At 45.2% G+C, this 22,831-nt stretch overlaps 1 long non-coding RNA gene across 2 annotated transcripts in view; it reads left to right on the forward strand.

Moving 5' to 3' along the window:
- LOC102553083 (uncharacterized) overlaps positions 1-3,097 on the forward strand; it is a 110,342-nt gene extending 107,245 nt beyond the window's left edge. For both annotated transcript variants that reach the window (XR_010059861.1, XR_005496243.2), the window contains one exon: positions 752-3,097. This is a non-coding gene — a long non-coding RNA (uncharacterized LOC102553083). The remainder of the gene's footprint in view (positions 1-751) is intronic.
- The last annotated feature ends 19,734 nt before the right edge of the window (positions 3,098-22,831 follow it).

Consider the following 22,831-nt stretch of genomic DNA (forward strand, 5'->3'; position numbering starts at 1 on the left):
GCAGGAAGGGAATTAATCTCTGAGGCTGAGAATCCATACGACCAGGCATCTGGGAAAATAAAATCCAAATGGCTCCTGAGTACAGGTGGAAAACACGGGCTGGCCTTGAGTCTCAGCCTTCTATGCACAGTTGGAAGCACCTAGGCCTAGATTTTGGGTGCTTTTTAGTCATAGAACTTAGCATAATTTCCAGGGTTGTCTTTACTACCCATTGCTGCCTTACAGATAGAGTATCAGGTGTGTGGCACAGGTATGCTATGGAAGTTAAGTTTGAACCTCAAGTGTGTATTTCAGGCCAGTGTTTTTCTCCCACATCTGAAATAAAGAAGAGAGATAACGTTGTAAAATGAGTACCAGCCCCCACTACGGAGGCTGGTGTCGGGGGAGGAGAGGGAGGTTTAGATAACTGAAAATAAATTGCAATAAAACCAACTGAAAACATCTCTTGTTCCTATCAGAATGATGCCTTCACACTGTCAGCCCACTCGGGGCAGCCTTCCTAACTGCCAGTATGCTGTCAGTCATAGCTAAAAGGGGAAGAAGCGTGTGTGCCTTTATTTGCATAATTTTTTAACAGGCTAGCTTAAATCGAGGAATTATCATAGCCTAACCGAGTGAGAACTAAAGGTCCTTAAAATTAATTGACAGGTCGTTGCACCGACCTGTCCATACGAATCACATAGTGAATTTTAAAGGTATTATGGAATAGAGTATTCTGATGTCATGTTACTGTTGTTTTGTTTCTTTTTAGTTTTTCCAGGTTGCTACAGTGCTGCACTTTTGAAAACTGAGAACTGGTGCATGGGGTCTGGCCTCTTGATATTGTGGAGTTGCTCTGAACAGCACTGAGGATAAGGAAAGTGTGTTCCCAATCAACGACAGAGGTGCCACTGTTTCTGATTCACAGATAGGCAAACCAAAGCCTAAATCATTCAAGGGTTTGTTTGAGGTCTAGGCCTATCACCGCTCAATGAACAAAGTACAGACCCTCAGCTCCCTCCCTCCTCTTCAATAAACAAGCAATTTAATACACTATCTGTTCTCAGACCTAGGGAAGATAGCAGATGTCAAATGGGAACAAGAAAACAAAAGCTTGTTGTCCCTGTCTGTGTCCATGAATTTCTGATTCAATGTCCTTCCCCCTTAAGGTTTGTTTGGTGGTTTGAATGAGAATGGCCCCCATAGGCTTATGTACTTGAATACTTGGTCTCCAGTTGATGTTTGGGAAGGATTAGGAGGTGGGGCCTTCTTGGAGCAGACACATCACTGAGGGCCAGCTTTGAGGTTTCTAAAAGGCCTTGCCATTCCCAGTTAGCCTCATGCTTGTGGATCAAGATATGAGCCCTCAGTTACTGCCCCAGCGCTAGGCCAGCCTGCAGCCACACTCCCTATCTGAATAGTCATGACTCTAAACTTCCATAAGCCTCAAATAACCTCTTATTATAGATTGCCTTGACAGTGGCTTCTTATCACATTAATAGAAAAGTAACTAAAAATAATAATAATCGTCTACTAACTGGCAGAAAACACAACGATCAAGTTCACACACCTTTGTCCCTGCCTTCCAGTACTACACTTCTACAATTGGGCCTCATGTGGAGAGAACAGGTCGCCTCCTACTATGTCCTCTGGTTGAGTCAATTGTTTGAAGTGGGACTCCCCCTTCAAAAAAAAAAAAGTTTACCTTTCAGGCTTATAGTACTCGTTTTCTACTCTGGTGAAAAAAATACCTGACAATAACAACTTAGGAAGAGAGTGACACACCTCACAGTTTAAGGGAAATAGTCTTTCATGGGGAAGAAAGCATGGCCCCTTGCGCTCCATTGGAGAGCTTGAACAGTAGCTGGGCTAGCTTAGTCTCTCGAGCTTCACCCCCTACGTCTGACAGCTAGGTCTCACACCTGTAATGATCCTCTCAAAACAGTGTCAGCGTCTGGAACCAAGTATTCAAGAACCAGTGGGGAACATTTCACACTCAAACTGTAATGATTTTCAAGTTTGGAAAAACTCAGTAGCAATCTGAAGAACAGAAAAATCTTGTCATGGAATCAGAGGTCTAAATTCCCATCATTCGTACCTCTCTCTGTCTCTCTGTGTCTCTGTCTCTCCATGTCTCTGTCTCTGTCTCTCCGTGTCTCTGTCTCTGTCTCTCCGTGTCTCTTTCTCTGTCTCTCTGTGTCTCTGTCTCTGTCTCTCTGTGTCTCTGTCTCTCTGTGTCTCTGTCTCTCTGTGTCTCTGTCTCTGTCTCTCTGTGTCTCTGTCTCTGTCTCTCTGTGTCTCTGTCTCTGTCTCTCTGTGTCTCTGTCTCTGTCTCTCTGTGTCTCTGTCTCTGTCTCTCTGTGTCTCTGTCTCTGTCTCTCCGTGTCTCTGTCTCTCTCTCTGTGTCTCTGTCTCTGTCTCTCTGTGTCTCTGTCTCTGTCTCTCTGTGTCTCTGTATCTCTGTGTCTCTATGTCTCTGTGTCTCTGTCTCTGTCTCTCCGTGTCTCTGTCTCTGTGTCTCTGTGTCTCTGTCTCTGTCTCTGTCTCTGTGTCTCTGTCTCTGTGTCTCTGTCTCTGTCTCTCTCTCTCTCTCTCTCTCTCTCTCTGTTGCTATCTAACTTTTCCCTCCTTTTCTTTTCCCCCTTTCCTTTCTCTTCCCTCTTGCCTTTTCTCTTCCCTTCACCCACCCCCTTTAAGTGCGGTGTACAGGGTCTTGTTACGTAGCCCAGGGCTGGGCAAACGTGAACTATGACTATTCCGCTTCACCCTTCTTTGTGTGAGATCACAAGTGTGAGTCACCTGACACTTTAAAGCTACAGGAAGAGTCTCCTTCATGTTAGCTTCCTGCTTCACGAAGCACTTTGATGAGGTGGGGCTCTTCAGATAGGCATCGACTCTCTGTTTATAAGTTGGTTGTCTGCCCACCTTGTCATGTTTTCTTCACCTCCTCCCTGCCCTCTCAGTCCCCCATCCCGGGCTCTAGTACAGTCTGAGGCATGGCTTCAACGCTGGTCTTCCTTTTTTTTTTTTTTTTCTTCTTCTTTTTTCTTTTTTTTTCGGAGCTGGGGACCGAACCCAGGGCCTTGCGCTTGCTAGGCAAGTGCTCTACCACTGAGCTAAATCCTCAACCCCAACGCTGGTCTTCCACAATCCACCCTCTCACTTCATCCCACTTCATTTGTCTGAAGCTGGAATGGGTGAGATTGGGCCTGGAACTCGTGACGGGAAATGGGGTTTCATGATCCAGAACTGTGGAAAGACTGACGTGTGACAGACAGACAATAAGCAGGAGAGAGCCTGAGTCTGTGAGGTGCTAAAGGACTTGCTGGAGTATTCTGTTGTTGCCATGGAGTATGTGCCCTTCGGTAGGGAACTGTGGGGTGTGTAAATAGTCTGATGCCTACACAGCCATAGTGTCAGTTTAGGAAGAGCCTGCTTGGGGTTGGGGATTTAGCTCAGTGGTAGAGCACTTGCCTAGGAAGCGCAAGGCCCTGGGTTCGGTCCCCAGCTCCGGAAAAAAAGAACCAAAAAAAAAAAAAAAAAAAAAAAAAGGAAGAGCCTGCTTATCATAGGGCCCAAAAGACAACGGGAGTTTTATGTTGGCAAACCCAAGCTTGGAGGGAGGACTCAACACTAAGAAACTCTTCACAGTGTCATATGTACTGGTGGCGAGAGGACTGCTTGGGTGCCTGGCACACAAGCTCTAGGAACTGTTGGAGAACGAGCGTGTCCATATAGTGATACCAATTAGACACAGAGATGGGCACAGTCGTGCTGTGGACCATACTGAATTCAGCTCGTCTGCATCCCTGGCTGAGTTTGCTGAGAAGACATCTATGGGCCTGTGTTTTCTTACTTAAATACTGTCTACTGTAGAGAGCAATGTGCTTGCTATTATCTTACACCAAAAAATGCATTAAGTGCCCTGCGTGTGGAGTTTTATACTTGGTATGAGACTAGCAAAAGATATCTATGAAAGTTTTAACAAAAGACAAAGTAAGCTTTCTCTAACTATACAATCTATATTTCAATGGAAATGCCCAACATGGAATGTAAAGATGATTAATATTAAATATGATCCTAGAAAAGTATTTTCTGAAAGTCAATATATTGAATATAAGCAATATATCGAGTGTAAGTTTCTAGTTACATCTCTAATGAATTTTCATTTTAAGAAAATTAACATAGCAGAGGTGCTATATGACATCGGCCTGCTTACCTGAATATTTAATTAAGCAGAAGGTCAAATTCCAGCACCATGTAATTGCAAATGTAGCCTCATCCTACATCAGTGGAAGATTGGAATGGAAAGGAAGCATGAAATCAGAATCGGGGCCTAATGGAACAGGTCTATAAGCCCAGAGCCCTAACAGGCAGAGTCAGCCGAAGGCTCACTTGGCTACAGAGTAAGTTCAAGGCTAGCCGGGATAGCTCAGTGAAATCCTCAAAAAAAAGGTAAACTAATTAAAAAATAAAATTAGCAGGGGCCCCACCTATGGGTAGATAAAAGGCTTCCTGAGTCATGTGTTCTCGTCCCATTTCTGTCATTGTGATAAACATCCCCGCCACTCCCGCCCCCACCCCTACCCCCAAAAGCAACCTAGGGAGAAGGGAGACTGTTTGACCTACAAGTCTAGGTTGTAGAATGACATCACTTAAAGAAGTCAAGGGAGGAATCCCAGACAGCTACTCACATTGCCTCCAAGAGCAGAGAGGGGATGAATGCTTGCATGTAATGCACTCAGCTAGTTTTCTTGTAGAAAGCTACAAGATTCCTACAGAGTCCAGGACTGCAGACTAAGTGTTGCTGAAATTCCTTCCCAGGAAGAGACCTGAGTGACATCTACTGCTCTCCTAAGGTCTCAACAACAAACCAAGGCACAATTCCACCAAAGTTCACTCTGAGGAACCAAAGAGTTTATTGGGCTTCCCTCCAAGGCGTAGGTGAGGGGATACCTAGAGGAGTGTGGGTGCCCCTCCTTCTAACAGACTAGACCTAGAAAGTCCTTACACAACAAGGATAAGGACACTCCTTGTCCTTCATCTAAATCCTCTGACCCTACCAATGACTCTACTACCCCCAACCCCATGACCACATGCAGCTAGAGTAATATTGTATCCAACTAGTTGGGAAGGGAGAGTGGATACTCAGGTGAGGGTTCTCACCACCTCCTTCCCAGAGTCAACAAACCTAGTCATGATGACTCCTGAAGATGGCCGCAGTTTGGCTCAGAAGATAGTCCTATACAGTTCCAGGGAATGACTGTCGTCCACTATCACACTGAGTCTTCCCATATCAACTAAGGCAGTTAAAACAACTATCATGCTCACAAGCTCATCTGATCTAGACAGTCCCTTACTGTAGCTCTCTTCTCAGCTGATTCTGGAGTGTAGCAACTTGACAAGTTAACTACCACATCACAGATCATTATGTGCAAACACCAGAACCCAATGTGGGTTACCTCCACTACCAAGAGTTGTTGGTCAGGAAAGCACCTGAGTCCCCCAAAACAATACAGGCAATTCCCCCTGCGGTTGGCTTCCCATCAGAACTAGATGGTAAGACCCTATTGCTGAAGGTTTCAGGACATCGATAAATACAAGCTCTAACTAGGTTGACTAGCTCTTAAGTTGCCGGAAGGTGCTGTGCAGACTGCTGGGGAAGGATCGTCGTCAATACTCTGATGTAGCTGTGAACACTGTGTGCAATAAGCCAACTGACTGTGCGAGATGTACCCACTGGGGCAGTCATGGAAGATCTGTCAAGGGCTGAGTACTTTCTAGTTGGCACTGGAGCCTGTTCCAGAGGACGAGATTCACAGACTGCAAACCTGCCCCCAAATCCCAGGGCTAAGAAGGTCATCTACCCTAGGGGGCAAATTACAGCTGCTGCTTTGCTAAGTGGGTATTCTGTACCCAGAAAATTGTCTTCCAAGTGATTATGTTTGTCTGTGTGGGTTAGCGCTGCTCTCAGCTTTAGTCAGAGAAGTTTCTTTTTCGGTGGGCAGTAGCAAGTGCAGAGTGTCATGACTTATCAACGTGCCGAGAATAAGGGACCTCTGAATGCCCAGTCATCAATGGGACATCTATATTACCACACCCAAGTCTTGGATAACATTGAGGGACGGGGGGTCAACAAAAGTTAAGGTCTGGAGGATAGGAGGAAATGTCGTGGAATACTGACTTCCAGATATGATGTGGCCATTGTCTTTAAAAAAAAATGTGGGGTTGGGGATTTAGCTCAGCGGTACAGTGCTTGCCTAGCAAGCACAAGGCCCTGGGTTCGCTCCCCAGCTCTGAAAAAAAGAAAAGAAAAAAATGTATATAATTTATTTAATTTTATTTTTATGTGCCTTCGTGTGAGGGTTTCAGATGCCCTGGGGCTTCACGTCTAGACAGTTGTGAGCTGCCATATGGGTGCTTGGAATTGAACCCTGATCCTCTGGAGGAGCAACCAGTGCTCTTAACTGCTGAAGCATCGCTCCATCCTGCCGTCTTAAACTCACAACCTGCTGTGAGCATCTACACAAAGTCTGAATAAGACTGGGCCCATTGGAATCTTGTCATGGAGGAGGAGGGGGCTGAGGATCTATAGGCAGTTGATGATTGCTGGAGCGGAAGAGACATTTTCTACAGCACTGTAAGTTACTGGAGAGGTGTCCATGATCCTGTAGACAGTGCGCCTTGCTCCTATTCATTGGTCACAGAGAAACAAAGTAAAAGACAGACTAGCTGGGAAGAGAAAGAGGATGAATAGGAGTTAATGGAGGTTGAATATAAGAAAGGTAAGTCCTGTACATGAGTGGAAATGTCCTACCACACCCATTTTGCATAACTAATATAGGGTAACAAAAAGTAATTTTTTAAAAAAAGTAATAAAGGACTAGGAATAGTTTGTGGTGGAACTTGCACTTGTCTAGCTTGTGCAAGACCCTAGGATCGGTACCCAGCACCATGGAGAGAGAGAGAGAGCATGAAGGGAAGAGAAGGGAGAAGAGACAGAGGATTCCAATGGAACTCTGGCCATGGGGCATCCTTTGTGTTTTGCGCCTTGGTGAGTCACCGGCTGTTTTTGTATGTCTCCTGAATGATGATTCATGAGATTCTAAAAAGCAAAAATAAAAATAAATTATAACTACTCAATTTTAGAAATAAGAGCCAAGTCTCATATACTTCATGAACATGTTTGCTTTTAAAAAATGATGACATTATACAATTTATGATATTTCCCCCTTACTATTCCAAAACACACTTTATGAGCATGAGTTAATTAATCTTAAAAACTACCCTTATGATGATGATGATGATCTTTATTCCTCACAGAGAGGAAGGAAGATCGTGTGATTAAATTATATGTTTCATTGGGTTCCAAGGGTCTTGGTACTAGTGCTCAGTTTTAACTAATCATTATAACATGTGGGCTAGAAAAAAAATATTAGATAACCTTTTATGGCCAATTATTCACTTCAGAACAGTCTGGTCATAAAAAGAATTTTCTTCTCTTAATAAACCCCTGTTGTCATGGAAATGTTTCCGGTCCCTCTGTCCTCCAATTGGCTGCCTCAGAACAGCCATAAACAAGCAGATTAGTTGTGGCCCAAAAAAATTCTTTCACGATGGATGCAAGGTTCTTAACAGGCTTCATTACAGCTTGGCTAAAGTCCATCTCTCAGGCTAAGGACCACGAGACGAAGCACTGCTAGTCTGTGGGACAATGGGTGCTTATCCCAACCTGCTTAACACTCTTCCCTCTTTCTAAGTCATTCACACACAATACACCCATTACTGTCCACTGTGCAGAAATCCCATTTTATCTTGTTCAGCTAACTAGCATGAAATTCTCTTTACTAGGAATGCTACAGTATCTCTCAGAAACTACTTTCCCCTAAAAATCTCAAAACAGTCCAGGTCTGCTGGTTTCTTTTCATTTGATGGGTGTCCTTTGTCAACCGAGAGACCATTCCTTTCATCTGGGCCGCGGAACCTGCCTGATGTATGTATGGTTTTATATTTACAAGAAAAGAAAATACTCCACTTAAATCGCATAATAGAAAAGCCCTGCACTGCATTCCATAATGCATTTACACATGGAGGTTCTAGATTATGAAATCATAAACGTTTACTCTGGCATGGTCTGTTATTTATTGCCTCAAAGGAGCGATGGAAATGTTATGAAGTATCCATCAGCGAAGACTGCTCTGACATGGGTTTAAGTCAATAGAAAGCCTTTATCAGCTCAATGTCCAGGTATCCTGGGTGTCCAGGATCCAAGTATAACCCTAAACCTTTCTCTGAGTGATCTTTTAAGTGTGCATGCACACAAACACACACCGTATCCCTGGTTGACATACTTCAGTAAACAAGAACAGTTAGCCAGAAGCAGAACTATAGAAGCCCAAAAGCAAGGTCAGTACATTTAGAGACCTTGACACAACTGCAGACTTTGATGGATTAAGTCTTTGATTTATTTTTGGCAGGCCGGTCTGTTTATATAATGAATCTTACGGCCTGAAAGGTACTTGCACCATGGAGTCAGTTGCGCTAAGGTCTGGAGGCCGCCTAAGTACCGGGTACCTGTTACAGAGGGAGGGTTCGTTTGGACTCAAAGTTCCAAGGTGCAGCCTATTGTGGTGGGCAAGTAATTGTAGCAGGGCTTGGGATAGCCCTAACATTGCTTCTGTAATCAAGAAGCAGAGAGGGATGAACACTTGTACAGCTTTTCCCTTTTCCTTCAGTGTGGGAGCTGCGTCAGAAATGGTACCAAGCACATTTAGGGTGGTGTTTCCACCTTAGTTAACCTAAACTAAGAAATCCCTCAAATGCCTGCCTAGAGATTTGTTTCCATAGTGAGTCTAAATCTCAAGTTGACCCTCAAATTAACCTTAACGCATAGTGACATACCCCAGAAATTCCACCACTCAGGGGGTAGATACAGGAAGTTGTAAGTGTGAGGCCAAACAACAACAAATTTCAAAAGGTATGTTACATGGAATTCCTAATGTCTCTAAATGAGCTTAAAACTCCCTAAAACATGTTAGTTTGGACATCACAAACTAGAGGCCTTCTACTTTCTTCATACAGGGGTTTTTGTCTGTCTTCTCAGTAACTCGGTTTTATTTTCCCTTGACGATATCTTCCAACGCTCAGATTTTCACATCCTAGATATTTCAAACCCCAGCTTCGTCCTGTCCAAGACCACCTCTGTCAAGTCATTCTTCCTGTATTTCTTCTCCCAGGAATGACAATCGCCTGCTCAGCAGACATCCACTAAACTGAGAGCTGTCTTTTACAAGTCTCTGTCCCTCCCTCTACTATCAATTGCACCCTCTTCTTGTGAACCTGACTCCCAGATTCCTTTTCAAAGGTATCTCTCCTTTTCTGTTTCGGCACTGCTCTATCAATCACTCTCTTAGGTCAAGCTCTTATCTGGTTTATTCTAAGTACTTGGTTTTAGGGACACGCAAGCATAGGGATAGCTTAGTAGCCATGCCCCTGCTTTGCTTGAGCCACATGTACAATACCTTTCCTGAGCAATGCAATTAGCAACCTAGTATGCCACCTGCATTAAACTGCGCATGCACCCCTCCCCACCCCCCCCACACATGCACGCACAAGCATGTACAAGTGAACACACACAGACATACCAACACATAAGTACACACACATGCACGTGAAGAGAGGGGGGGTGAGGAGGGGAGAGGGAGAGGGACCTTCTTTAAACAAAATCAATCTGTTCACTCTGACTTAGAGCTTCCCAGGAAGCCTGGTAACTTCACCCACTTTGTAGCCAAGTACACCCCAGGAAATGCCAGGAACTAGGAGCAGCGGTCTTGTGCTAGTTTATTTCCTGTTGCGGTGATAAACATTGACCAAAACCAACTTGGAGAAAGCACGGTTTATTACATCTTACATTTCCCAGGGTAAAATCTAACACAGGGAAGTCAGGATAGGAGCTCAGGGAAGGGACCTGGAGGCAGGAGTTCAAGGCAGAGAGAGCATGGAGGAGTGCTGATTACTGGCTTGGTTTCTGACTCACGCACTTTTCGTATATAGCCTAGGCTGACCTACTAAAAATGGCACCACAACCCCTGAAGTGGGCTGGTCCTTTCTCTATCAGTCAGCAATCAAGAAAATGCTCCCATGGTCATGTCCACAAGACGATCTGATTGATAAAGGCATGTAGGATGATGTCACAGGTGAGACAGGTACAGGAGATAAGGAGGCCTGTCATTGGAGGAGAAGGAAGGATGGGCGGGAGAGAAGTTTGAAGGAAGAGGAGGAGACTAAGGGAGAGAGGAAGGGACAGAGGAGAGAGAGAGGAGAGAAGCTGTGGCAGGACAAGATGGCAGGTGAGGTTAAGATTATGCTCTGTATATTTACAGGTTGTTATTAATGTTCTCAAGGGATGGATGGTACTGGGCTTTGTATGTTTAAGTGGCCAATTATATCTTATCAATTGGATCTAAGATTATTGTGTTGTGTGTTCTTTTATGTGAGGGTTTGAATGTAGGAAAGTGTGTGGCTGGGATGTGTTTCCACCAAGATATCTAGCAGATATCTTGGGGCACTGAGGTGTAGACCCAGCGGGATAAAAGACAACTTCTCAATTTTACTTTTATATATTTTTTACAACAACAGAGGCAATTCTTCAATTGAGCTTCTCTCTCCCCGGGTATGGAACGTTAAAAACCAAGATTAGTCAAGTTGACAACCAATCCACCCTCTACTGGTTTTGGATGCATGTGCAGTTAGGCCAACTGTCTTCTGCATGGATATGTAGGGGAAACTTCTCTTTATAATCTGATGTCTATGCATGATTGGGCCTGCAGCCATATTAAAATAAGGTGTTTCTTCAGAAGGGAAGTAAGTGGTGGACACAGGCTTACATAACTAAAGCCCATCAATACAAACAGAAACCTGTCCATTGACCAACTTCTCATTGACCAACATGAGCCCTGGGCAGTAATCAGACACTTCTGAAAGGTCCTCTGCTCTCTTGATTGCTTCTGAAGAACGCCCCCTTGCTGCTGTACTGTTGGCACACACTTCAGTTCTTAGAACAAGAAGCCAAGAACCTGGAAACACCAACTAGACTGCACTCACTTATAACAGCCTCGCTGTCTTCACTGATGAATGTCGCTGCTTCAATTAACTTTACTTTTCTTGTTGTTGCGTGAAAACATCGGACAGCGACAACATAAGGGAGGGAAGGCTTGCTTTGACTCGTGGTCTCAGAGCGGTTTTACTTCCATATGCAGGGAAGGTAGGCAGGAGGACTGGCTTTGTCCATGGTGACAAGACTACATGGCAAGGTCTTTTCTCATTGTGGGAGTGCAGGAAGTGGAGAGAGAAGAGGTGGAGAGAGAATCTTTACATTATCTTATCCAAAAGACTGAGAAGCAGTGATTCTTCAAAGGTCCGTCCCCAGCGAGCCACTCATGCAGCCAGTCCTCACCTCTTGTATTAGTCAGAGATTTCTAAAGGCACAGAATTTATAGAGTGAATACATATATATGTATTTATACGAGTGGCTTACAAGAGTGTGGTCTGGTTAGTCCAACAATGGCTGTCTCCTGACAGAAAGGTCAAGAATCAGTCTGTGAGACTGTATCTCAGCATACGGTGCTGGGCTCCCAGAGGATTCCTACAGAGCTGTTGGTCTTCACTCTATATTGGGATCCCAAGGAGCTTAGTTCTGATACCAGCAAAGGCGATCCAGCAACGGCATGCTGAACTTCCCAATGAGGGAAGGCAAGCAGGCAGAGAATAGAAGCTTCCTGCTTCCACCAGAAGGTGTGGCCCAGATTTAGGATGGGTCTCCCACCTCCATTGATCCAAGAGAGAAAATTCCTCACAGCTATGCCCAGCTGTTTGGGTTTTAATTGATCCAGATGTGGTGAGTTGACCACCAAGGTTAACCATCTCGAGTTCGCGTCTTGTCAATCTGACACACAACCATATCACTTTACATCATGCTTCACATGTCCACACCAGATGACAATAACAAGCAGGTCTTAATTCTGCCTGACATGATATAACTCTCCCATGTAAAGCTGGATCCTTTATGTATTTTGGAATAGATGGCAACATCCCTTGAGGATGCCTTAGTCTTCGAGTGTCTCATAACCAAACTATGATATTATCTCAGTCTATAGTACATTACACGAGAGAGAGATAGAGGAAAGAAAAAGTATCTGCTTAATGTGAGTATGTGTGTGTGTATGTGTATGTGTGTATGTGTATGTGTGTATGTATGTGTGTTTGTGTATGTGTGTATGCGTGTGTATGTATGTGTGTTTGTGTATGTGTGTGTGTATGTATGTGTGTTTGTGTATGTGTGTTTGTGTATGTGTGTATGTGTGTATGTGTGTGTGTTTGTGTGTGTGAATGTGTGTATGTGTGTGTATGTGTGTGTTTGTGTGTATGTATGTGTGTGTTTGTATGTGTGTGTTTGTGTGTGTGTCTGTGTGTGTGTTTGTGTGTATGTATGTGTGTGTTTGTATGTGTGTGTTTGTATGTGTGTGTTTGTGTGTATGTGTTTGTATGTGTGTGTTTGTGTGTGTGTCTGTGTGTGTGTTTGTGTGTGTATATATGTGTGTGTTTGTATGTGTGTGTTTGTATGTGTGTGCTTGTGTGTGTACGTGTGTATGTATATGTGTGTATGTGTGTGTATGTGTGTGTATGTGTGTGTGTGTTGTACACAGTCTCAACAAAATGGTGCTCTGCATGTTTGTCTGTTATAACCTTGGTTTCTGCCTCTAGTCACAAGGCCTTAGCTAGTATCTATACCAGCTCTGCCCGGTTCTTCCCGTATTTCCAAATCCATTCTGTATTTCCCACATTCTCAGCAAGCATCTAAGCAGGTCTTAGTTCGTTTCCTCGAGGAGTGACCCATACCTGCTTTCTTGAAGGATCTGAGCCCTTTGTCATCCTGCCTGAACTGGATTTCTGTAGTTTCTCGTTGACTTTGATCATATGACACCATAGCACCATAGGATCTCTTATAGTCCAGGCACACTTTTCTTTACCTCCATTGTGGAGAAGCAATCCAACTCCTCCTGGTAATCTATCTAGATTACACACGCATGCACACGCACGCACGCGCACACACACACACGCACACCAACACTGTTATTCTTTCCTTATTCTGTTGTTTCAGGGCAGTGATTCTTATCCTCCCTAATGCTGAACCTTTAATACAGTTCCTATGTTGTGGTGACCCCCCCCCATAAAATTACTTTGTAACTGTAATTTTGCTAGTGTTATGAATCATGATGTAAATATCTGTGTTATGTGATGATCTTAGGTGACCCTGTCAAAGGGTCATCTGATCCCATGGGGGTTGCCACCCATAGGTTGAGACTCCCTAATTTAAGGGGATCTGAAGCCTAAAGTGACGGGGGGGGGGGGAAAGTCTGAGCTTCAATGGATTTTTTTTCTTTTTTCTTTTTTTCTTTCTTTCTTTTTTTTTTTTTTTTTTTGGTTCCTCTGTCTGGAACCAAACTTCTAGGTCAGCAGAACGAACTTAAGATCTTGGGAACAGGAACCAAAATGTTTCCTTGTGAGTCACTAGGAGATAATGAGTGGAACAATTCCTATTTCTACCATTTGATTTCTGGACCTATGTTCTGCCTATGGTGGAAACTGTACATTAATTCAAAGTACATACTTCATTCTGGAGAACCCTGCCCCAGCCCCCTGTCCCCCACAGGCTACTGCCACCTAACTGGTGACAGAACTGTGCCTTCAAAAGGCCATTCCACTGTCCCCTCAAGTCAGCTGTTCTAGAATGGCGGGGGAACATGTGTAAGGGCTGTGAATTCCTTGATTATGAGCCCACAGTCTTACTTTTCTAGCTGTGAGCTGAGTTCCTGGGTCAGAAGCAATGCTGTGGAATATCATGACAGTGGATAAGGCATTCTGTGCACAGATGGTAATGTTGGCAGAAGCATTATATGTAGGAAAGTCAACTCCGTAACCAGAATAAGTATCTCATCCAGTAAGAACAAACTGTTGCCCTTTCTATAAAGGATATGGTCTAGTGTTGGCAACCTGTCATCAAGTTACTGGCTGGTCACCCCTGGGACCAAGTGTTCATCACATGAATCGCCTGGAGACTGTCAGACTCAAACAACAGCATGGTACTAGGCTACTTCCTATTGTCACGACTCCATAACTGAGAAAATAAGCTAAAAGGAGGAAATCTCTCCTTGGGCTCGCAGTTTCAGAGATTTTTATCCTTGGCTAGCTGTCTGTGTGTTTAGAGACAGAGTATCATCGTGGGGAGCAAAGACAGAGAGAGGAAAGGACCTGACTCTTAACACCACTTCCCATATGCCTACTGCCAATGACCTAACTCCTTTCCACAAGGTTCCATTCTTCAAGGCTCTCCTCTGTCTCAGTAGGGCCAAGGCTGGGGAGTCAATCTTCAATGCTTTGCCTATAGGTGGCCTTAAAAATCCAAACCAACTCAGAATGGTGGCAACACCCCTGTAATCTCAGCACTTGGGGGCTGAAGCAGGGGAATCCCAGGTTAAATATCAGCCTGGACCAAATAGCAAAATCAGTCTCAGATTAAAAAGAGAATCCAAGTACTAACATTGTGCTTAGAGGCAGAGCATGGCTTTACTCTTCCTATGTCTTTCTCCTTCCACCCACGGGGTGCTGAAAGTTTTATTTACCTCTAACTTGCACCTACAGCTAAAGTAAGTTCTCTAAAGTCCAAATTAGATTTCCTTTTTCTGACAGTACCTTCCTAAGGAGGAAATGGTAAAGATGGCCCTGGCAACTGTAGACTCATAGCCTATTACGTTGTCTTAGGAGCCCCACTTGGGTCATGTGACCATCCCTGAACTAATCATGTGGTTGGGAGTTCTGACTCTTGCGCTAAGTCTGGGTCCACTGTAGATACCTTTAGGGGATGGAGACAGCCATATAAATCAGAGAACTGAGAAAGATTGGACCCCCCTTACGCAAAGAGGAACTTGGCTTTCGATGGAGTAATGAAGCAAGGGTAAGCAAGCACTTCAGATACTGGTTAAAACCTTTATTTTAAATACTTTTTTTTTTTTAAGATTTATTTATTTATTCTATATGAGCACACTGTCGCTGTCTTCAGACACACCAGAAGATGGCATCAGATCCCATTACAGATGGTTATGAGCCGCCATGCAGTTGCTGGGATTTGAACTCAAGACCTCTGGGAGAGCAGTCGGTGCTCTAACCGCTGAGCCATCTCTCCACCCCCTGGTTAAAACCTTTTATCTCGCTTTTCCCTTTCTTTTTTTAAAACCTATTTGTCAGCATTCCCAGCATCTACCTTCATTCCTACGTAGAGCTTTGCCTCTGTCTCTCATCATATTGGCTGTTCCACTTGGAGTTTGTTTGAAAGCAGGTGGGTGGAAGAGGTGACGTATCCAGTGGACAGCATACTGACCTGGGAGAGAAGGTTTCAATGGACAGCATACTGTGTCCTGGAGTGGTTACTATGTGGCCAGGTAGATCTAGACATTCATGCAGACTGAAACTCAGAAGGGAGCTGGGTGAAGATATGTCAGGATTGCTGGGGAAGAGGTCACTGAAGCAAGAGGGCAGAAAACAAAGGAGAAAGTGGGAGGGGCTTGCAACAAGACTCTCAGATCTCAGAGGACATGGAGTGGGAGTGTGTGTGGGGGCGGGGAGGGAGGAATGGAGTAATATGGTGACTGGGATGTGCACCGGCTGGGATCAGAGGGACCCTGCCAGCATTACTGGACTGGGAGAAGGTACAGTAGATTGGAGAATGGATAAATTAGAGGGTGTGTGTAGAGAGGAGGAGGAGGAGGTCATCAGAAAGAAAAGTGAAAAGCACAGTGCTATAAGCCCATAATGCCAGCAGCACTCGGGAGCCCAAGAGAGAAAGTACAAGAGTTCATACCAGCCTGGGTTAGATAGAGAAACCTTGTCTGGAACAAACAAGGAAACAGAGGAGGAGGGTGTGGGGGTGGGGTGGGGCACAAGAACCTGAGAAGCCTGGAGTCAGAGGAACACCCCGATATAGATTCATTATTGTACCCCGGGAGCTGGGTGAGCAGAGCAGGGGTGGTCAGTCACTCAGTGTGTGTGGGCGAGAGGTGCTCTGTGGTATTTAAAATCTATTCTAAATATCAAATAAGAAGGATGAATTTTTAATGTCTGGCAGTACCCACACAGAGTAACCGGAGCTATAAAACACAGTGGACTTCTGATTTGTTAAAGGACCCGAGTCTATGTGACTGTGGGAAATTTCCATTGTCATAATTGGAGAGGTCTGTTTGTTGCATAGTAATTGGAGGTGAGGCCTCTCCTAGCAGTTCCAGGGGACCCCATGGTGTAAGTGGCTATTTGCCAGCAGGGTTGCTGGGAATTGCCTACCACAAGGTTACTTCTCCTGGCTCAGTTTCAACTGCAGGAAGCAGAAGATTCCCCTAGCTCTGGTCAAAGGTGTTTGGTTTTAGGAGAAAGAAAAAAAGGAGAAATGGCTTCTGTAAAAACAGGTGCCAGCATCTGGCCTTACAAGTCTGTGCTGAAACATGTAGGAAGTCCCCAGAGAACCCCAGTACCCTGAGCCATCCTCAGCCTTTTTGGATATGCTAAGACTGGTGTGGTGTGATGTGGTGTGGTGTGGTGTGGTGTGGTGTGTGTGTGTGTGTGTTGGCCGGAAACATCTTCCAAGGTCATTAGCTCCTTCTGGTAAGTGCCACCCACTCATCCCACTCTGGTCTCCATTACAACCACTCAAGGGAGTTCCAGCGAGGCCACACCAGGGAACCAGGGCAGGGCTACTTGGTAGGAAACAAAATGCCAGCCAGCCAGTACTGATTTTTATATTCTATCTTTGCAGTCCAGATTTCAAATCCAGAGCGAGAGGCAGAGGCCACACAACAGAGAGTAGAAAGAGTAGAAAATGCTCACAAAAACAGTTGTTCTAGCAAGGACATGAGGGTTGGACGCGCTCACCTGCTTCCTTAGAAGACCATTTCACTATACGTCTTGCAGCATTCTGTCACTAAAAATTGAGTTAGCGAAATAGAAAGCCCAGGAGTCAATTATCATATACTCTCCCATATTAATTAAATTTGGAACACTGAATAATGGTACAGAAACATCTTTAAAATGCTAATCCATGCTTAATATTCACTGCCGGCACAGCGGGGGTGGGGGTGGGGTGGCATCTTGGATCGCACATATTTGGAATTCTGAAGATTAGACATCATCTTTGTGCATGGTCTCATTTGTGTAAGTCTGAGTGTGCGGTGGCTTCCTTTTCCTCTTGGGGTCCCCCCTTTCCTCAGTGGATCTTTCCCCTCTTCCTGTCACCTAGTCCAGTGGATGGGGCTCTCAGCTATTCTACGGTGCCTTCTCCATATCTCATGCATAGGAGTGGACCAGTAACCGAGGCTGGGATTTCCATCGGATAGACTAGTTTGCAAAGGACCAGTTCTTTCTAACTTCCTTCCACTTTACCGAAGTCTTAGAAACAGAAGCTCTATTGTTGTGGTTTGCCTTGGAGTTCTCTCTGAATTTGTAAAATAAAGGCAAGAGCTCGAGATTTGGGCAGAGGGAGGAGTCGGGAGCAAGAGGGGAGGAGATAGGAGGGGGAGGAGTCAGGAGGGAGGAGTCAGAAGGGGGAGGAGTCAGGAGGGGGAGGAGTCAGGGGGAGGAGTCAGGGGGAGGAGTCAGGGGAGGAGTCAGGGGAGGAGAAAGGAAAGAAGCAAGGAGAGAGTTGTCATGGGAGAAGGAGAAGCTGGAGACCTGGCAAATAAAAGGTGCAAGGAATGAGGGATTTGGGAGCTAGGAATAGGACAGTGTAGGGTGGATCTGCCCAATCTAGACGCTAGATTGTTTTCATATTAATTGAGTTGCGTTTTCTTTGTACTGGCCGATTCGGGTTGGAGAGGAAACTGCAACAAACTGTAACACTCTATCAAGAGGACAAGAGGGGTTGGGGATTTAGCTCAGTGGTAGAGCACTTGCCTAGCAAGTGCAAGGCCCTGGGTTCGGTCCCCAGCTCCGGAAAAAAAAAAAAAAAAAGAGGACAAGAGGCCTTAGGTTACTTACTCTGTGAAAGTCCCAACCTTCAGAAGAAGCCAGGCTGAAACACTCAGCCAACTGACAGATTCCTGACCGTATAATCTGTACTTCTAAACCAAGGTAAGTCTACTCATTGGCACACAAATAGTGTCCCAGTGTAAACATGGCTGTGCTTGTGGATTTGTCTCCTTAGCCTTTCCTTGGGCTTCCTCTGCATCAGTATAGAGCCCATTCTCATTCATTTTTATAGCTCCTTGGTGCTCCACTGGACAGACGTACCAATGATAGTTTCTATTGATGGCCATTTGGGACAGATCCCAATCTTTTGAAATACACGTGCCGCTTCCTATTTTGCAGGGCAGATAGTCTCAGAAGCAGATTTCTGGGTTAAGTACACAGCTAGACACGTGATCTGCTAGACACGGGCTCTCCACAGAGAGCAGTGTGTCAAAGCCTTGGCTTCCTTACTGGCTTCCAGCAGCTTCTCTAGTTGTCTTAGTCACTGTTCTATTCCCGAGGAGAGACACATCACCAAGGCAAATCTTACAAAAGGAAGCATTTAACTGGGGGCTTGCTTATGGTTTCAGAGGCTAGTCCATTATTATTATGGTATGGAATAAGGTGACAAGCATGGTGCCGGAGAAGTAGCTAAAGCAGCAGCAGCAGCATCAGAGAGAGAGAGAGAGAGAGAGAGAGAGAGAGAGAGAGAGAGAGAGAGAGAGAGAGAATGAGAATATGAGCACCTGAACCTGGCATATTTTCAAACCTCAAGCCCCACCCCCAGTGACACACTTCCTTTAACAAGTCCACACTTCACAGTCCTCTCAAGGAGCGCCTCCCTGGTGACTAAGCATCCAAACATGTGAGCCTATGAGGACCATTCTTACTCAATCCTTGGTTCACTTTCTCTCCTGTGTTTTAACCCTGCCCTCCTTCAGAAGGTGTGTAGGGACTGAAGGTCGCTCTCGAAGGATGCAAATTAACGGGAGATGCTGCCAACCACATCTGGGGCTATGAGAAATCATCTGTCTTAACATCGCCACAAGGAGAGAAAAGCCCACAGGACCAGAAGACCTCCCACATGCAAAGGAGCAAGTGTGGGCTGCAGGTGGCGATCTCATGGGGTTGCGTTTGAGGCTGGAGATGGGAAAACTCACTGAGAGAAACAAGACTCTTGTCACCCGCTATTAGCCGGAGGGTGGCTTAGGCTTGTCGGGTGATAAGAAGGCGTTTCAAATACGTGAATTGAATAACTCTAGTGTGCCTTCCTCCCCTTCACTCACACCCTACCTGCACAGCAGAAACCTGTTTGACTTTGTTGGGGGCATCTTCAGAACTGTTAGGTGAGTCGTTTAAGCACTTTTCCTTGGTCATTCTGCATCTAATAAGAATGATACATACAGAGAGCATCCTGAACTATATACATTCAACATTTTTTATTAGTGGATTAGTGGGGTTTTTTTCAGGTTACTAAAGAAATTACTATATTTAAAAATTAGTGAGTTTAGTAAAATTGTTCCTTAAAGCATCTGTTTTAGAATTCTTACTATAGAGTTGAAGGAACTACTAATTTTTTCGCCTCTGGAAAAAGAAAATACAAAAAAAAAAAAAGAGTAAGATTTAAAAAAAATCCATGTAATTTGCTCTTATCTCCCCCAACCACTAGACTCAAATCACAAAGCAAGGATGGAGGAGTATGGCCATCCCTCTTTTTGTTGGGAGGACTTATCAGGTGCCCCTAAGAATCTTGAAACTGAGGGTGGTGCCACAGACCTGCAATCCCACACCTGATGCAGCAGGACTGAGTTTCAGGCCAGCCTGGGCTATTTAGCAAGACCCTGGTAGAAAGAAATAATAGGGAGAAAGGAAAGGAAAGGAGAGGGGAGGAGAGGAGAGGAGAGGAGAGGAGAGGAGAGGAGAGGAGAGGAGAGGAGAGGAGAGGAGAGGACAAGACAAGACAGGACAATGTTTGGTGAGATGGAGAGGTTACTCCCAGATAGGAGGCAAAGAAAGTCTGACTGTGAACAGAATAACAGTGGGTAAGGTTGTGCCCAGCAGAGAGGAACTTGAAGATGCCACTGGCTTCCAACAGGGCTGGCAGCCAACAAATACTGCAGTTCACCTGGAGAAATCAGAAGGCTAAATCACAGATTCTTCCCTACACACCCAGAAGAGGTCACAGCATCTTGGTTTGGGTCCAGATCTTTTACATAAGTTTTTATTTCATTAATTACTATTTTGTATGGGTGTGTGTGTGTGTGGTGTGTGTGTGTGTATGGGTGTGTGTGTGTGGTGTGTGTGTGTGTGTGGTGTGTGTGTATGTGTGTGTGTGTGTGTGTGTGTGTGTGTGTGTGTGTGTGTGTGTGTGTAGTTGCAGCAGGGAATGTGGAGGGTAGACTGCACATGTCCACAGCGTTCCTGTGAGGGTCAGAGAACAACTGTTGCTAAAATTCCTTCCCAGGGGGAGACATTAACATACCTACCCCTGTTTCCCTCCGAGGTCCCAAAGGCACCATTCCACCAAACTTCACTCTAGGGAACCAATGAGTTTATTGGGTTTCCTTACAGAGCAAAGTGAGGTGTTATCTACAAGGGTGTGGGCATTTCTCCCCACAAAAGGCTGAAGTAAAAGGCCTTACCCATCAGAAAGGAGGACTTCTCTACAGTCACATGGATGGAGTTCCCCTCAGTCTTCCCATTTCCAGCCTGTATACTCTAGGCCCTCCTTGAGGCCACATGTACATGACAGGTAGTAGGGAGTGGCTACATAGTCAGATAAGGGTCTCAAGACCCTTCCCACCACTCTAAGGGGGACTGTGAACAGTCAGTGAGCCTAGCTGGGGTGATCTGCTATAAGCAGGCACATCTAGATGCTTCAAGTTGGTGATTATTTGATTTATAGGATAGTCCTGTACAACACCTAATGACTCTCAGAAAGTCATTTCTTTCCCTTCACCCTAGGCTGCAGAAATGGATCTCAGGACAGCAGGCCTGCAAAACAAGTTTTGCCCAATAGACCATCTAGCTGGCTCTCTTTGTTTTGATGCAGTCTCAGGTAGCCCCGGTTGGCCAGGTAGTATCTGATGCCAAGGATGACTGTGAACTTCTGGTCCTCCTCACTCTCATGCCCTGGAGTGCTGAGGTTCCAGGCCTATAGGCCATGACTCCATTTTACCAGACGCAGGGGGGCAAACCTGGGGTCTCTGGAATGCTAAACCAGTACTCTATCTACTGGGCCACATTCCCAGCTACTTTGGTTGGCCCAGAAATACTGATTTTGAGCCCCTTTCCCTCTAGAATGTTGAAATGTATTTCTGCTATTTCAACCACCAAGCTTTTAGTCATTTGCTACCATGGCAAATTACCAGAAAAATTAATTAGCAGACTTTCTGATACTGTGATTATTATTATTATGGGGGTTTGCTACACCCCCTTGCTGCCTTTAAATATCTACTAGGGGTTTCTCCTCCACTTCCCTGTTCCCAGATAAAGGACACAGAAACCTTTAGATTTACAATCAGCTTAAAAGCACCAGAGCTAGGCAGATATCAACCCTCTGTGCGACTTTGTCTACTTCCCCGTGGTGATCCCCAAGATATCACTTACCACGTTCCACTCACGTGGTACTGTCCGTCCTGGCAGAGAGGGTGCGGTGGTGGAGCGGCTCAGGCTGTGGTGGCAGGAGCATGAGGCAGCTGGCCACATTCTATTCGTCGAGGACGCTGGGAGATGTGTGCTGGTGCTCAGCTGAACGTCTCCTTTCCCCTTCTTACCCGGTCTAGGATGGCAGCCCGAGGATGGTGCTGCCTACATTCAGGCTGGGTCTCCTATGTAAACCTGTCTGGGAACACCCAGGGCTATGTCTCTTAGGCGATCCCGGGTCCTACCATGTTGGCATTGAGTATCCACCATCACAGGCTAAAATATGCTTTGAAAATAATGTACCTCCTCATCCAGGCTTGAGGTACAGCTTCCTCCGGGCTTCAGAGTCCTGCAGGTGGGAGGCAGGAGCTCTGAAGAGGTGGCACGAACTTGTATGGCTAACAGTCTCTGCTTTGAGCTGGCCCCACGGCCACTTCTTACAGTAAGCCTATGTAAAATACATGGCCAAGTGCGGAATCCCCCGGGGCAGCAACACTAGAGAGATAGGGAGATGAAAACCAATGGACCAAGATGCCATGTCCCCATTCCCTGAAAAAAGATAGCTAGTCTCAAAAAAGTAGTAAGTAGGGGGTTGGGGATTTAGCTCAGTGGTAGAGCGCTTGCCTAGCAAGCGCAAGGTCCTGGGTTCGGTCCCCAGCTCCTGAAAAAAAAAAAAAAAAAAGTAGTAAGTAAAAGCTCCCCATGCCAGGACTGCTGAAGAGGCGAGAGCTAATCCTTCAGCTAGTGGCTAAACTGATACTTATGTATTGAATGGGGACTCTCAAGTGGACCTAGGGAGGTCTTGTTCCTTTGTTGGTTGCAGAAGTAAACCTAAAATCTACTTTTGATTTCAGGGGACTGGCACTAAATAAGATGATGACCCAATGAATTCACAATAGTCAAATATGAAATAGAGTTACTGTGAGTGAGAGCCAGCAGAAACACTGGTCAGTACTACTCAAATGTTTAGATGTTAAAATTGACACACTGTATAGTAGTTAGTTAAGACAATGGGCAAGGTTAAGACAATGGGCGGTGATACATATCTTTAGTTGCAACATTCAGGAGGCAGCGGCAAGAGGGTTGCTGTAAGTTCAAAGCCAGCCTGGTATACATAGTGAATGCTAAGCCAACCAGGGGTACACAGAGCAAGACCCTC

This window comes from Rattus norvegicus, chromosome 18 (genome assembly GCF_036323735.1).
Source record: "Rattus norvegicus strain BN/NHsdMcwi chromosome 18, GRCr8, whole genome shotgun sequence".
Classification (NCBI taxonomy): Eukaryota; Metazoa; Chordata; class Mammalia; order Rodentia; family Muridae; genus Rattus; species Rattus norvegicus.